Source organism: Enhydra lutris, unplaced genomic scaffold (genome assembly GCF_002288905.1).
Source record: "Enhydra lutris kenyoni isolate GAN:26980312 unplaced genomic scaffold, ASM228890v2 scaffoldscaffold47, whole genome shotgun sequence".
NCBI classification, from domain to species: domain Eukaryota; kingdom Metazoa; phylum Chordata; class Mammalia; order Carnivora; family Mustelidae; genus Enhydra; species Enhydra lutris.
In genome coordinates, this window is record NW_019154131.1 from 6,734,151 (window position 1) to 6,751,111 (window position 16,961).

Below are 16,961 nucleotides of genomic sequence, written 5' to 3' on the forward strand. Positions count from 1 at the left end.
TAACAATAAATATTTTTTAATTATAAGATTTGTAAATTTTTTTTTTTTAGCCAAAATGTTATTGCTCACCTAATAGGCTACAGTGTAGTGTGAGTGTGACTTTTATATGCACTGGGAAGCATACATCAAAATACATTTGATTCACATTATGGTAATATTTGCTTTATCATGGTAGTTCAGAACCAAACCTAAAATATCTCTGAAGTATGTACGTACTTAGCCTTAGATTCAGCACTACACTGATACTTACTAACACATTTTTTTAATTTTTTGTAAAAACAAAGTACATTAAAATTCATATACCCTTTATGAAGACTTACATATTATTACATTATATACCATCTTCTTTACCATTTACATATTTAGACATTTGCACAAACACATATGTAATATTTTTGAAGTGCCTGAGAGTAATTTACATACATCATGAGCCTTTATCCCCAAATATTTCAGTGACCATTTCTTATGAATAGGAATATTTCCTTATATAATCACAGCACAGGTATAAATTCCATAAATTTTATGTAATCTACCATCAACATTTTGATTTTATCAGCTGACCTAGTAATATCCTCTACAGTATATTCCTGACAACATTACAGGGTATAGTCTAGAGTCAGATACTGCATTTAATTGTTGTATCTCTTAATTCTTTTTTAATCCAGAATATTTCTACTTATTTTGTCTTTAATGATATTTCCATTTTTGTTTTTGTTTGTGTTTTTTTTAACACAAGACTTGAAAGATCAAACCTTTTTTTATGTAACTTAACTCTCAGAGGAAATCTCAAAAGCAATTTATTAAGATACAAAAATCATCACTCACTAAGGTAAAATCAGTTTGTGGATCTAGTAAAAATATTATCAGGTATGCAGAGAAGCAGGGAAATACAACCCACAATGAAATGAAAAGTCATTATCAAATCAGATAGAAGCAGATGTTTAAGTTAGCCATATAAAGACTGAAATAGTAAAAATAAATGTATTCAATATGTTAAAAAAAGTTTTTTAAGTTAATTCAACCTACAGTGTAATATTAGTTTCAGGTGTACAATACAGTGATTCAACACTTCCATACATCTCCCAGTGCACATCCTAACAAGTACATTCCTGAATCCCCATCACCTACTTAACCCATCCCTCCACCCATATTCCTCCTGGTAACTGTCAGTTTGTTCTCTATATTAAGAGTCTATTTCTTTGTTTGCCTCTCCATTTCTTTTTTTCTTTTTTCCTTTGCTTATTTGTTTCTTAAATTTCACATATGATTGAAATAATTTGGCATTTATCTTTCTCTGACTGGCTTATTTCACTTAGCATAATACTCAAACTTCATCCATGTCACTGCAAATGGCAAAATGTCACTATTTTTTTACGGCTGAATACTGTCCCACTGTATACATAAACCACATCTTCAGTATCCCTTCATCAGCAGATGGACACTTGGGCTGTTTTCATGATTTGGCTTTGTAGATAATGCTGCTATAAACATAAGGGAGCATGTATCCCTTTGAATTAGTGGTTTGGTATTTGGGTAAATACCGAGTAGTGCAATTGCTAGATCAAAGGTAGTTCTATTTTTAACTTTATGAGGAAACTCTATACTGTTTTCCAGAGTGGCTGCACTGTTTGCATTCACACCAACAGTGTAAGAGAGTTCTATTTCTCCACATCCTTGCCAACACCTGGTGTTTCCTGTTTGTTTGTTTGTTTGTTTGCCCCTCTGATAGGTGTGAGGTGATATCTCATTGTACTTTTGGTTTGCATTACCATAATGATCAGTGATGTTGAGCATCTCTTCATCTGTCTGTTGGTCATCTGTATATTTTATTTGGAAAAGTGTTTATTCATGTGTTCTGCCAAATTTTAATTGGATTAATCACTTTATCATATGAGTGTTGAGTTTTGCAAGTTCTTTTTATATTTTGGATATAAACCTTTATCAGATATGTCATTTGCAAATATATTCTCCCATTAAGTAGGTTGCCTGTAGTTTTATTGATTGGATCCTTCACTGTGCAAAAGCTTTTTATCTTGATGAAGTCCTAATAGGTTATTTTTGCATTTGTTTCCCTTGCCTTGGGAGAAATACCTAGGAGAAGTTGCTATGGCTGATGTCAAAGAAGTTACTGCCTGTGTTCTTCCCTAAGATTTATATGGTTTTAGACCTAATATTATGGTCTTGATTCTATTTTGAGTTTATTTTTGTGTATGGTATAAGAAAGCGGTCCAGTTTTATTCTTTCGCTGTCCAGTTTTCCCAACATCTTTTGTTGAAGAGATATTCTTTTTCCCAGTGGATATTCTTTTCTGCTTTGTTGATTAATTGACTATATAGTTGTGGGTTCATTTCTGAGTTTTCTATTCTGTTGAATTTCTCTATGTGTCTGTTTTTATGCCTCTACCATACTGTTTTTGTCACTACAGCTTGGTAATATAAAATTTAAGTCTGGAATTGTGATGCTTCCAGTTTTGCTTTTCTTCAAGTTTTGTTTTTGCTATTTGGGGTTCTTTGTGATTCCATACAAATTTTAAGATTTTTCCATTCTCTGATAATGCTGTTGGTATTTCGATAGAGATTGCATTACATATGTAGTTGGCTTTGTATAGTATAGACATTTTAACAATATTGGTTCGTTCAATCCATGAGTATGGAAAGTTTTTCCATTTCTTCATATCATCTTCAGTTTCTTTCATCAGGATATTATAGTTTTAAGAGTACATATCTTTTACTTCTTTGGTTAGGTTTACCCTAGGTATCTTATTTTTTGTGGTATAATGCAAATGGTATTTATTCCTTAATTTCTCTTTCTGCTGCATCATTATTGGTGTATAGAAGTGCAACAGATTTCTGTACATTGATTTTGTATCCTTTAACTTTAGTGAATTTGTGTGTCACTTCTAGCAGTTTTGGGATGGAGTCTTTAGTTTTTTTTTTTTTTAATACATAATATCATGTCATATGTAAATAATGAAAGTTTGAGTTCTTCCTTGACAATTTGGATGCCTTTTATTTCTATTTCTTTTTATTGTCTGACTGATGAAGCTAGGACTTCCTGTAGTATGTTAAATAACAGTGGTTTGAGTGGCCATCTCTATCTTGTTCCTCAATGTAGAGGAAAAGTTCTCAGTTTTTATTCATCAACTATGATATTAACTATGATGATATTAATTATGAAGATGATATTAACTGTGTTTCTCATATATGGCCTTTATTAAGTTGAGGTATAGTTCCCTCTAAACCTACTTTATTGAGGGTTTTCTATCAAGAATGGGTGTTGTACTTACTTTGTCACTTGCTTTTTCTGTATCTATTGAAAGGATCATATGGTTCTTATCATTTTATTAATGTGATATATCACATTGATTGCCTTGAAAATGTTGAACAACTCTTCCAACTCAGGAATGAATCCCACTTGGTAATGACGTATGACTTTTTAAAATTTATTGTTTGATTTGGTTTGTCAGTATTTTGTTGAGGATTTTTGCATCTATGGTCACGAGAGAGTTCCTTTTCAGTGATGTCTTATTTGGTTTTGGTATCAGGGTAAGATGGTCTTGTGGAGTGAATTTGAAAGTTTTCTTTCCTTTTCTATTATTTGGAATAGTTTGAGAAGAATAAGCATTAACTCCTCTTTAAATGTCTGGTAGAATTTACCTGTGAATTTACCTGGTCCTGGACTTTTGTTTGTTGAGAGTTTTTTGATTACTTATCCAATTTCCTAGCTAGTTATAGGTTTTCATGCTTCTTATTTCTTCTTGTTTCAGTTTTGGTAACATATGTTTCTAAGAATTTATTTTCTCCAGGCTGTCCAATTTGTTGGTATAGGTTTTCAAATTAGTCTCCCAAGAATTGTTTGCATTTCTATGATGTTGGTTGTTATTTCTCCTCTCTCATATGTGATTTTATTCATTTGGATCTTCTCTCTCTCCATCTTCCTTCTCTTTCTTTCTTTCTAAGTATGGCTAGAGGTTGATGAATTTTATTATTTTTTCAAAGAAACTACTCTTGGTTTCATTGATATTTTCATTTTTTTTCCTTTTTTAAAAATTCCTATATCATTTGTTTATGTTCTATTTTTTATTATTTCCTTCCTTCTGATGACATTGGGCTTCATTTGTTGTTCTTTTTTAGATTCTTTAGGTATAAAGTTATGTTGTTTATTTGAGATTTTTCTTGCTTATCAAGGTAGGCCTGGTATTCTTATATATTTCCCTCTTAGGATCACTCTTTTCTGCATCCCAGAGGTTTTAGACTGCTGTGTTTTCATTTTTATTACTTTCCATTTTTTTTTTAAAAGATTTTATTTATTTGTGTGGGAGAGTAAGAGTGAGGACCCAAACTGGGGGAGTGATGGGCAGAGGGAGACACAGGCTCTCCACTGAGCAAGGATCCCCCAATGTGGGACTTGATGCCAGGACCCTGGGATCATGAACGGAGCTGAAGGCAGACACTTAACTGACTGAGCCACCCAGGCATCCCTCCATGTACTTTTTAACAATCCCTTTGATTTCCTGGTTGACCTATTAATTTGTTAGTAGCATGTTGTTTAACCTCAATGTATTTGTGGTCTTTCCAGATTTTTTATTTTTGGTTGACATCTGGTTTCATAGCACTGTGGCCATAAAGGGTGCATGCTATGAATTCAGTCTTTCTGTATTTGTTGAAGCCTGCTTTGTAATCTACTATGTGATCTATTCTGGAAAATGTCCCATGTACACTTGAATGTGTGTTCTGGTTTTTATGATAAAATGTTTTGAATCTATCTGTTAAGACCATTTTGTCCAGTATCACATTCAAAACAATTGTTTCCTTATTTATTTTCTGTTTAGGTTATCTCTCCATTGATGTAAATGGGGTGCTAAATCTTCTAATACTATTGTATTATTATCAATTATTTCCTTTGTGTTATTAGGTCCAAAATGAGTTTCTTGTAGGCAGCATATAGATGGGTCTTTTTATTTTTTAAAGCCACTCCATCACCCTATGTCTTTTGATTGTAACATTTAGTCCATTTGCATTGAAAGTAATTACTGATAGATAGATATGTATTTTTTGCATTCAAAGTAATTACTGATAAATAGATAGATATGTATTTTTTGCTATTTTATTACTTCTGTTGCCATTGTTTCTGGAGATCTTTCCCAATCCTTTCTTGTCTTTGCCATTTTTGGTCTCCTTTATTATTTCTTACAAGGCTAGTTTAGTGGTGATGAACTCTAGGTTTTCTTGTCTTGGAAACTCTTTCTTTCTCTTTGTATTCAGAATGACAGCGTTGCTGGCTAGAGTATTCTTGGTTGCAGATTTTTCCCATTCAACACTTTGAATATATCATGCCACTCCCTTCTGCCTTGACAAGTTTCTGTTGAGAAATCTCCTGCTATCCTTAAGAATTTTTCCTCTTAAGTCTTCTGTTTAGGATGACTTAATACCTGCCTAGTTGTGTTCAGGGGATGACCCAAGCCTACAGACCTCCTACTCTGTCACTATCTCACTCTCCTCTGAATATGTTAAAAATTTTTAAGTAGATTACATTAAAGGAAGGAATTTTCACTTCCAAAAAATATTCAGCCATAAATTCTTCAAAGATTTGTTCTTTAATCCCATCTCTTCTTTTTCCTAGGATTCCAATTACACTTATATCATATCACCTGAAATTTTCATACAGCTCAGTGATGTTCTGTACAGTTTCTTTAATATATTTTCTCTCTGGGGTTTCATTTTGGATATGTTCTATTATTATTTGTAAAGTTTACTAATATTTTTTCCCCTGTAATATCTAGTTCATTATTATTTTCATCAAGTGTACATATATATATTTTAGTTTGTAACTTTGAAAATGAGTTTTTATTCTTTTTATTCATCTTCTTAAAAGTTTGAATAGATTGAATACAGTTATTATATGTCTTTAATAATTTTTTTAAAGATTTTGTTTATTTGACAGACAGAGATCACAAGCAGTCAGAGAGGCAAGCAGAGAGAGGAAGGGAAGCAGGCTCCCCACTGACCATAGAACCTGCTGTGGAGCTCAATTCCAGGACCCTGGGATCATGACCTGAGCCAAAGGCAGAGGCTTTAACCCACTGAGCCACCCAGGGGCCCCTATATTTAATAATTAAAATGTATCAGAATATTCCTAAATATTTGTAAATCAACATCCTTTTAAATAACCATGAGATCAGGGGCACCTGGGTGGCTCAGGGAGTTGAGCCTCTGCCTTTGGCTCGGGTCATGATCCCAGGGTCCTGGGATTGAGTCCCACATCGGGCTCTCTGCTTGGCAGGGAGCCTGCTTCCTCCTCTCTCTCTGTCTGCCTCTCTGCCTACTTGTGATTTCTGTCTGTCAAATAAATAAATAATCTTTAAAAAAAAATAACCATGAGATCAGAGAGGAAGTGGCAAGAGAAACTGGAAAATACTGTGATCTGAACAAAATCAATTCTGTGCATACCAAAATATGAGAAAAGCTGCTAAAGCAGTATTTTATGGAAATTTAAGGTGTAATCTAAGTTTCCCCTGTAAGAAACTAGTGTAAAAAATCAATTACCCTTGGGACGCCTGGGTGGCTCAGTTGGTTAAGCAGCTGCCTTCGACTCAGGTCATGATCCCAGCGTCCTGGGATCGAGTCCCACATCGGGCTCCTTGCTCGGCAGGGAGCCTGCTTCTCCCTCTGCCTCTGTCTGCCATTCTGTCTGCCTATGCTCGCTCTCTCTCCCTCTCTCTCTGACAAATAAATAAATAAAATCTTTAAAAAAAATCAATTACCCTCCAAAAAAAAAAAAAAGAAAGAAAGAAAGAAAAAAGAAAAGAGGAAAAGCAAGAAAATGGTAATAATGAATATAGGAGCAAAATAATTGATGCTAAAAACAAGAAAACAATAGAGAAAGTACTAAAAATGATTAAGTAGCTACTTATTGATAAACATCAATAAAATGGAAGTCCTCATGTTAGATTGACCAATGTGAAAAAAGTAATAACAACAAACATAAACTAACAAATGTCAGGAATTAAAGAAGTAGCATTACTATAGACCATAAAGGCATTTTCAAAATAATATAATACTACAAGGAATTAAAAAAAGAGGGGGGGAGTCAAGATGGCAGAGGAGTAGCAGGTTGAGATGACATCAGATAGCAGGAGATCAGCTGGATAATTTATCAAACTATTCCAAACACCTACAAATCCAACAGGAGATTGAAGAGAAGAGTAGCAATTCCAGAAACAGAAAATTGACCCTTTCTGAAAAGTAGGACCTGCAGAGAAGTGAATCCAAAGCAATAGGAAGATAGACCGTGGGGGTAGGGGCCAGCTCCCAGCAAGCAGTGGAGCAACAGAGCACAACATCTGAACTTTTAAAAGTCTGCTCCACTGAGGGACATTGCTCCAGAGGCTAAGCGGGGCTGAAACCCTTGCAGGACAGCATGGTCTCAGGTCCCGCAGTGTCACCAAAGGATTGGGGGTGTCTGAGTATTGCATAGCTCACAGGTATTAGAGCAGGGAAGATGGCTACAGAGACAGAGCCAAGGAGTGAGCTCTCAGTTTAGGATTCCCTTAAACTGTGATCTGGGGCAGAGTCAGGCCACTGCTCTTTGAGCAGGGACCCCACAAGTGCAGATTTGGGGAGACCTCCCTGGAAGAGTGGCAGTGATCTGCTAGGTTTGGAAACTCCAGACAAGGTTGTGTGCCAGAGACAGAAATGCTCAGTCACAGGCTGGGTGAGCTCAGTGTGCAGCTGGAGGCCAGGGAGACAGGAGTGATTGAGTGCTTTTCTCCGAGGGCGCCCTGAGTAGTGGGGCTCCGAGCTCTCTGTTCCTCTGGGCTGGAGATTGGGAGTCTGCCATTTTCATTCCTGTCCTCCAGACCTCTATGGAAAGCGATCAGGGAACAAAAGCTCCCAAGAGCGAACCTGATCAGATTACTTAGCCCAGCCCCTGGCAAGGGTGGTGCAATTATGCCATGGGCAAAGACACTTGAGAATCCTACAACAGGCCCCTCTCCCAGAAGATCAGAAAGATATCCAGCCAAGGCCAAGCTTACTTATCAAGGAGAACAGCGGAATTCCAGAGAAGGAGAAAGCAAAGCATGGAATTCATGGCTTTCTCCCCATGATTCTTTAGTCTTGCGAGTTAATTCTTTTAATTTTATTTTTTTATTCTATTTTCTTTAATTTTACTCTTTCATCTTTTAACATTTCTTAACTAGTTTATCTTAACAATACCTGTCATTAAAAAAAAATCTTTTTGAACCTTCATTATTGTAGTCATATTTTATCCTTCATTGTATCTATCTTTATTTTTCATATACACATTGGGTTTTTTCTTCTAAAAAAAATTGGGATACAACTTCTAATAGATCAAAATATACCCTAAATCTAGCACAGGGCTTTGTTCTAGACTCCAGCCTGAGAAAATTCTCTCTACTTTCTTTTTCTTTCTTTACCCAACCAATTTATCTTATTAACTCCTTTTTTAGAATTTTTTTTAAATTCTCATCATTACAGTCATACTACATCCCTTCATCATGTTTACCCTTGTGTGTGTGTGTGTGTGTGTGTGTGTGTGTGTGTGTGTATCTTTAAAATTTTGGGAGGTAGTTTCTTCTAAGAGACCAAAATACTCCCAAATTTAAGTGGGTGGCTCTGTTTTATTCACCAGTCTAATATCTATATTTTCTTTTATCTTTCTTTCTTTTTTAAATTTTTTTGAACTTTTTACCCCCTTTCTTCCCCCCACAATATGGGGTCTCTTCTGACTTGGTTAACACACATTTTTCTGGGGTCTTTGCCACCCTTTTAATATTTTATTATCTCCTTCATATATTCTTATCTGGATAAAATGACAAGGCTGAAAAACTCACCACAAAAAAGAACAAGAATCAGTACTGAAAGCTAGGGACTTAATCAATATGGACATTGGTAATATGCCAGAACTAGAGTTCAGAATGATGATTCTCAAGGTGCTAGCTGGGCTCAAAAAAGACAAGGAAAATATTAGAGAAACCTTGTCTGGAGAAATAAAAGCCCTTTCTGGAGAAATAAAAGAACAAAAATCTAACCAAGCTGAAATAAAAAAAAGCTATTAATGAGGTGCAATAAAAAATGGAAGCTCTTACTGCTAGGATAAATGAGGCAAAAGAGAGAATTAGTGATATAGAAGATCAAATGATAGAGAATAAAGAAGCTGAGCAAAAGAGAGACAAACAACTACTGGACCACGAGGGAAGAATTCAAGAGATAAGTGATACCGTAAGATGAAACAACATTGGAATAATTGGGATCCAGAAGAAGAAGAAAGAAAGAGGGGAGTAGAAATTATATTGGAGTGAATTTTTGTAGAGAATTTCCCCTAATATGGCAAAGGGAACAAGCATCAAAATCCAGGAGGCATAGAGAACCCCCTCAAAATCAATAAGTCCACATCCCATCATCTAATAGTAAAACTTACAAGTCTTAGTGACAAAGAGAAAATCCTGAAAGCAGCCCTGGACAAGAAGTCTGTAACATACAATGGTAAAAATATTAGATTGGCAGCAGACTTATCCGCAGAGACCTGGCAGGCCAGAAAAATACTGGCATGATATATTCAGAGCACTAAATGAGAAAAACATGCAGCCAAGAATACTATATCCAGCTAGGCCATCATTGAAAATAGAAGGAGAGATAAAAAGCTTCCAGGACAAACAAAAACTAAAAGAATTTGCAAACACAAAACCAGCTCTACAGGAAATATTGAAAGGGGTCCTCTAAGCAAAGAGAGAGCCTAAAAGTAGTAGATTAGAAAGGAACAGAGACAATAAACAGTAACAGTCACCTTACAGGCAATACTATGGCACTAAATCCCTCAATAGTTACCCTGAATGTAAATGGGCTAAATGCCCCAATCAAAAGACACAGGGTATCAGAAGGGATAAAAACAAAACAAAACAAATAACAGAAACAAAAACAAAAAACAAACAAACAAACAAAACATCAATATGCTGTCTATAAGAAACTCATTTTAGACCCAAAGACACCTCCAGATTTAAAGTGAGGGGGTGGAAAACAATTTACCATGCTAATGGACATCAAAAGAAACCTGGGATGGCAGTCCTTATATCTGATAAATTAGATTTTAAGCCAAAGAGATGAGGAAGGACACTATATCATACTCAAAGGGTCTGTCCAATAAAGAGATCTAACAATTTTAAATATCTATGCTCCTAACATGGGAGCAGCCAACTGCATAAAGCAATTAATAATAAAATCAAAGAAACACATTGATAATAATGCAATAATAGAAAGGGACTTTAACACTCACCCTCACTGAAATGGACAGATCATCCAAGCAAAAGATCAACAAGGATTTAAAGGTCTTAAATGACAAACTGGACCAGATGGACATCACAGAAATATTCAGCAACAGAATACACATTCTTCTTTAGTGTATATAGAACATTCTCCAGAATAGATCACATCCTGGAGCACAAATTGTGTCTCAACTGGTACCAAAAGATTGGGATCATTCCCTGCATATTTTCAGACCACAATGCTCTGAAGCTAGCACTCAATCACAACAGGGAATTTGGAAAGAACCCAAAAATATGGAGGCTAAAGAGCATCCTTCTAAAGAATGAATGGGTCAACAAGGAAATTAAAGAAGAATTGAAAAAAAAATCATGGAAACAAATGTTAATGAAAACACAATGGTTCAAAATCTGTGGGACACAGCAAAGGCAGTCCTGAGAGGAAAATATATAGCAATGCAAGCCTTTCTCAAGAAACAAGAAAGGTCTCAAATACACAACCTAACCCTACACCTAAAGGAGCTAGAGAAAGAACAACAAAGAAAGCCTAAACCCAGCAGGAGAAGAGAAATCATAAAGATCAGAGCAGAAATCAATGAAATAGAAACCAAAACAAACAAACAAACAAACAAAACAGTAGAACAAATCAACAAAACTAGGAGCTGGTTCTTTGAAAGAATTAATAAGATTTATAAACCCCTATTTATCAGGGGTTTATCCCTGTCCAGACTTAACAAAAAAAAAAAAAAAATGAGAGAGAGAGATAAAGGACCCAAATAAATAAAATTATTAATGAAAGAGGAGAGATCACAACCAACACCAAAGAAATACAAACAATTATAAGAACATATTATGAGCAAATATATGCCAGTGAATTTGACAATCTGGAAGAAATGGATACATTCCTAGAGACATATAAACTACCACAACTGAACCAGGAAGAAATAGAAAACCTGGACAGACCCATAACCAGAAAGGAGATCGAGGCAGTCATCAAAAATCTCCCAAAAAACAAGAGCCCAGGGCCAGATGGTTTCCCAGGGGAATTCTACCAAACATTTAAAGAAGAATTAATTCCTTTTCTCCTGAAACTGTTCCAAAAAATAGAAATGGAAGGAAAACTTCCAAACTCATTTTATGAGGCCAGCATTACCTTGATCCTAAAACCAGACAAATATCCCATCAAAAAGAGAATTACAGACCAATATCTTTGAAGAACACAGATGCAAAAATTCTCACCACAATACTAGCCAATAGGAGCAAAAGAGCATTTTGTTCTTTGACCTAACAAGAGTACTTTGGGGCAGGGGATGCAATTTATATAGGTACCTCAAGATAAAGAACCTGAATATGCTGCATTTTGTTTCTTTAGCTTTTATATGTAGCATTTTGTTTTGCTCTTATTTTGTTTTTAGATCTATGCTCTTTGGATCCCTATAGACTGTTGAAAGAAATTTTAAAGTTACTCTTGTCTGGATACAGTATCCTTTGTTTTTGTCTTTTTAACTTCAGTATCTGGTTCAAAGGTTGCCCACCAGTAGAATACTACTTTACCCAAATATACCTGAGAAAAAGGGTACCGTGTGTGCAAGCAGAGAATATTTTTTTTATTTTTTATTTTATTTTTTGCTTTTTAAAGTTTTTATTTCAAAAAATAAAGCCACAGTTTATTTCACATAAATATCTGGGGAAGGAAGGGGCCAGGGATGTAGCGGGGGCTTGGCCCCTACCTCCTCTTCTCTTTCACACTGTATTGTAAAAGCAAAAGGGATAGTTTGCCGAACCAGCGGGACAGCCATTATCTGCTTCATGGTCATGTGATCTGGGAGAACTTCATTGTCAAAAAGGAGCTGTACATGCTGGGGATTTAGCATTAAGCGGTGACACAGGACCCTCCGGAGATGATGAACTTCAGCTCTAACAGAACATCGGACATATTTGTTCTGCAGGATGCTTTTATTCTTGTCTTTGCCAGAACTCAGCTGTTCCATGAACAGGCTCAGCTGCTCATCATAGCGATAGTAGTGGGCTTTTGAGTGGTCAAAACTGCTGAAAGGGAGGCCGAGGTTGCTCAGGGCTGGCTCTTCCCCACTGGGTTGGGTGACCCAGTCCAAGCCTCGGGACTGGTAGAATTCTCGAATCTGTTTCTCTTCACTGTCTTGTAAGCCAGGCACTCGCTTGTACACAATGTCCTGCATGACCCAGTCCAGTTTGAGGTTGAGCAGTGGCTGTGTCTCGTGGATCTTGATGTTGCACTTGGGGCAGTACTTACTGGTTTGGAGGTACTTCACAAAACAACTCTTGCAGAACGTATGAAGACACTCTGTGATGGTGGTAGCATCCACGAAATAGCCAGAGCACATGCACCAGACGATGTGCTCATTCAGGTCTTTGATCTTTACTCAGACCTCCTCCTCGTTCCGTAGCAGGTCCATCTTGTACACTGACTGGAGCTGGTTCCAAAGCTTCATCGCTTCCAACAGTACATTAAAAGGAGCATTCACTATGACCGAGTGGGATTTATTCCAGGGCTGCAAGGTTAGTTCAGCATCTGCAAATGAATCAATGTGATACAATACATTAATAAAAGAAAGAACAAGAACCACATGATACTCTCAATAGATGCTGAAAAAGCATTTGACAAAGTACAGAATCCTTTCTTGATCAAAACTCTTCAAAGTGGAGGGTTAGGGAGTACATACCCCAATATCATCAAAGCCATTTGTAAAAAACCCACAGTGAATATCATTCTCAATGGAGAAAAACTGAGAGCTTTTCCCCTAAGGTCAGGAACATGGCAGGGATGTCCACTATCACTGCTGCTATTCAACATAATACTAGAAGTGCTAGCCTAGGCAATCAGACAACAAAAAGAAATTAAAGACATCCAAATCATCAACGAAGAAGTCAAACTATCACTCTTTGCAGACTATATGATACTTTATATGGAAAACACAAAAGCCTCCACTTCAAATCTGATAGAACTCATATAGGAATTCAGTAAAGTGTCAGGATATAAAATCAATGCACAGAAATCAGTTGCCTTTCTGTACACCAACAAGAAGACAGAAGAAAGAGAAATTAAGGAGTCGATCCCACTTACAATTACACTCAAAACCATAAGATACCTAGGAATAAACCTAGGCAAAGAGGCAAAGAATCTGTACTCAGAAAACTATAAAGTACTCATGAAAGAAATTGAGGAAGACACAAAGAAATTGAAAAATATTCCATGCTTATGGATTGGAAGAACAAATATTGTGAAAATGTCTATGCTACCTAAAACAATCTACATATTTAATGCAATTCCTACCAAAATCCCATCCATTTTTTTCAAAGAAATGGGACAAATAATCCTAAAATTTATATGGAACCAGAAAAGACCTCAAATAGCCAAAGGAATATTGAAAAAGAAATCCAAAGTTGGTGGCTTCACAATTCCAGACTTTAAGCTCTATTACAAAGCTGTCATCATCAAGACAGTATGGTACTCACACAAAATCAGACACTTCAATCAATGGAACAGAATAGAAAGCCCAGAAATAGACCCTCAACTCTATGGTCAACTAATCTTCGACAAAGCAGGAAAGAATGTCCAATGGGAAAAAGACAGTCTCTTCAACAAATGGTGCTGGGAAAGTTGGACAGCCACATGCAGAAAAATGAAATTGGACCATTTTCTTACACCACACACAAAGATAGACTCAAAATGGATGAAAGACCTCAATGTAAGACAGGAATCCATCAAAATCCTTGAGGAGAACACAGGAAGCAACCTCTTTGACCTCAGCCACAGCAACTTTTTCCTAGGAACATCACCAAAGGCAAGGGAAGCAAGGGCATAAATGAACTATTGGGACTTCATCAAGATGAAAATCTTTTGTACAGCAAAGGAAACAGTTAACAAAACCAAAAGACAACTGACAGAATGGGAGAAGATATTTGCAAACGACATATCAGATAAAGGGCTAGTATCCAAAATCTATAAAGAACTTATCAAACTCAACACCCAAAGAACAAATAATCCAACCAAGAAATGGGCAGAGGACATGAACAGACATTTCTGCAAAGAAGACATCCAGAGGACAACAGACACATGAAAATGTGCTTTGCATCACTTGGCATCCGGGAAATACAAAGTGAAACCACAATGAGATACCACCTCACACCAGTCAGAATGGCTAAAATTAACAAGTCAGGAAATGATAGATGCTGGTGAGGATGTGGAGAAAGGGGAACCCTCCTACACTGTTGGTGGGAATGCAAGCTGGTGTAACCACTCTGAAAAACAGCATGGAGGTTCCTCAAAAATTTGAAAATAGAGCTACCCTATGACCCAGCAATTGCACTACTGGGTATTTACCCTAAAGATACAAATCTAGTGATCTGAAGGGGCACATGCACCTGAATGTTTATAGCAGCTATGTCCACAATAGCCAAACTATGGAAAGAACCTAGATGTCCATCAACAGATGAATGGATAAGAAGATGTGGCAACTATATATATATAAAGCAGCCATCAAAAGAAATGAAATCTTGTTGTTTGCGATGACGTTTATGGAACTAGAGGGTTTTGTGCTTAGCAAAATAAGTCAATCGGAGAAAGACAATTATCATATGATCTCCCTGAAATGAGGAAGTTCAGAGGCAACATGGGGGGGGTTGGGAGGTAGGAAAGGAATAAATGAAACAAGATAGAATCGGAAGGGAGAAAAACCATAAGAGACTCTTACTCTCACAAAACAAACTGAGGTTTGCTGGGGGTGGAGAGGGGAAGCATGGTTGGGTTATGGACATTGTGGAAGGTATGTGCTATGGTGAGTGCTGTGAAGTGTGTAAACCTGGTGATTCACAGACCTGAACCCCTTTGGCTAATAATATATCTTTATACGTTAATAAAAAATTTAAAAAAAGAAAAAAAAACACAACAACCTGTGAATGTATGCTCAAGAACAATACAAAACATGAGTAGTCTGTACTCATTTTATACTCACTTAACACTCACATATCAAGGAAATATAATTTTTAATGCAAATATACAGGAAAACAATATTTCTGGTCCAGGTATTTTTTAAGAGACATTCTCCCACACTTTTAGGAAATAATATTGAGATTTCTGAAGTGATGGAGTAAAAACCTCCAAAACTTGCTAGTCCATAAAACACAAGAACATTGACAATGATGGTCCAAATGTACTTTTTAGAATGTCAGAAATTAACCAAATACTTGCAACAATCTAAGGAACATTTAACTATTAAAAGTCGCTGGATCTTGTTAAGTATGGTGAAATCTGTGGCAATTTAGTTTTTCCTATTGCATCCCTGATCCCACTCCACAATAAATTTGAAAACCAGGAACCTCACAATAATATTGACCATGAAACCTGAAAAACTAGTAGTCACTAAGAGAGAAGAATGTATTTCAAGCTTCTCCCAAAGTCCCAACATTAGATATTTTTCATTATTTGACTTGTCTGGCAGTTCTGTGGAAACATTCAACTGGCATTGCTCATTTTGTTATTGTTGTTGTTATTGTTGTTGTTGTTTTGTTTTTTGTTTTGTTTTGTTTTGTTTTGTTTTTAATCTGACTCAGAACTCACTCATGGCAAAAAATCTTGCTCCTGGAACCCTTATCAGTAGCAATCAGTGGCAATTATTCATAATTGCAGCTCTTTGAGACGGCAGTAACAATTTGAGGAAACTAAAAGCTGACCAAAAGCTGGAAATGAAATGCCAAAATGTGGTCTTGAAAGCTATATGATCGATTTCTGGGAATCTAAAAATCCAGATACATATGTAGTTTTATACATAATCCAAGAAAGACCTAGTTAGGTCTCATCTAATAATAATCTCAGAATGATCTTTTGGATAAATGCAAGCAGAAAGTAGATCGTAAAAGTGTTGAAGGTGTTTTGAAACATACACATAAAACCTATTGTAAAGTCTCAGAGATATTTAAGGATATTTAAGGAAACAAACAAAAAAATGTCCAATTATACTTTACTGCTATAACAAGTCAAGGAGATATCTCAGTGGCCATACACAGCTAATATTACATTACAAAATTAATCAAGGAAAACCATAAACAGTAGTTACAAAAATAAGCACAATAATCCCTGAGAAGCAGAAGAAATCTAATTTCCAGAGTTGCTGCATTATACTATTTTAAATATCTGGTTACCAACAAAGAAAAATTACAAGACATGCAAAGAAATTGGAAAGTGAGAAAACATCAATAGAAGCTCTTCCTGAAGGGTGCCCGGGCAGCTCAGTTGGTTAAGCATCTGCTTTTGGCTTAGGTCATGACCTCACAGTCCTGGGATCAAGCCCTGTGCCTGGCTTCCTGCCCAGTAGGTAGTCAGCTTCTCCCTCTTCCTCTGTTTGCCTGGCTCCTGTTCCTGCTCACTCTCTCCCTCTCTCAAATAAATAAATAAAAATCCTAAAAAAAAAGAAACTTTTCATGAATATGCCCAGAAATTGACTTACTAGATAAAGACTTTAAGTTAGCTATTTCAAAATATGTTCAAAGAACTAAAGAAAACCATGCCTAAAGAATTAAATTATGAGTATAATATCTAAAGAAATAGAAAATACCAGTAAAGAGAGATAGGTGCAGAAAAATATTTGACATGATAATGGCCATAAATTTCTCAGGGTTTTTTTTTTTTTTTTTTTTTTTTTTT

The 16,961-nt window shown here is 36.0% G+C and overlaps 1 pseudogene; it reads right to left on the bottom strand.

Annotated features, from left to right (window-relative positions):
- Window positions 1–12,005: 12,005 nt before the first annotated feature.
- LOC111156632 lies at window positions 12,006–12,750 on the bottom strand (annotated as a pseudogene).
- Between the last annotated feature and the right edge of the window lie 4,211 nt (window positions 12,751–16,961).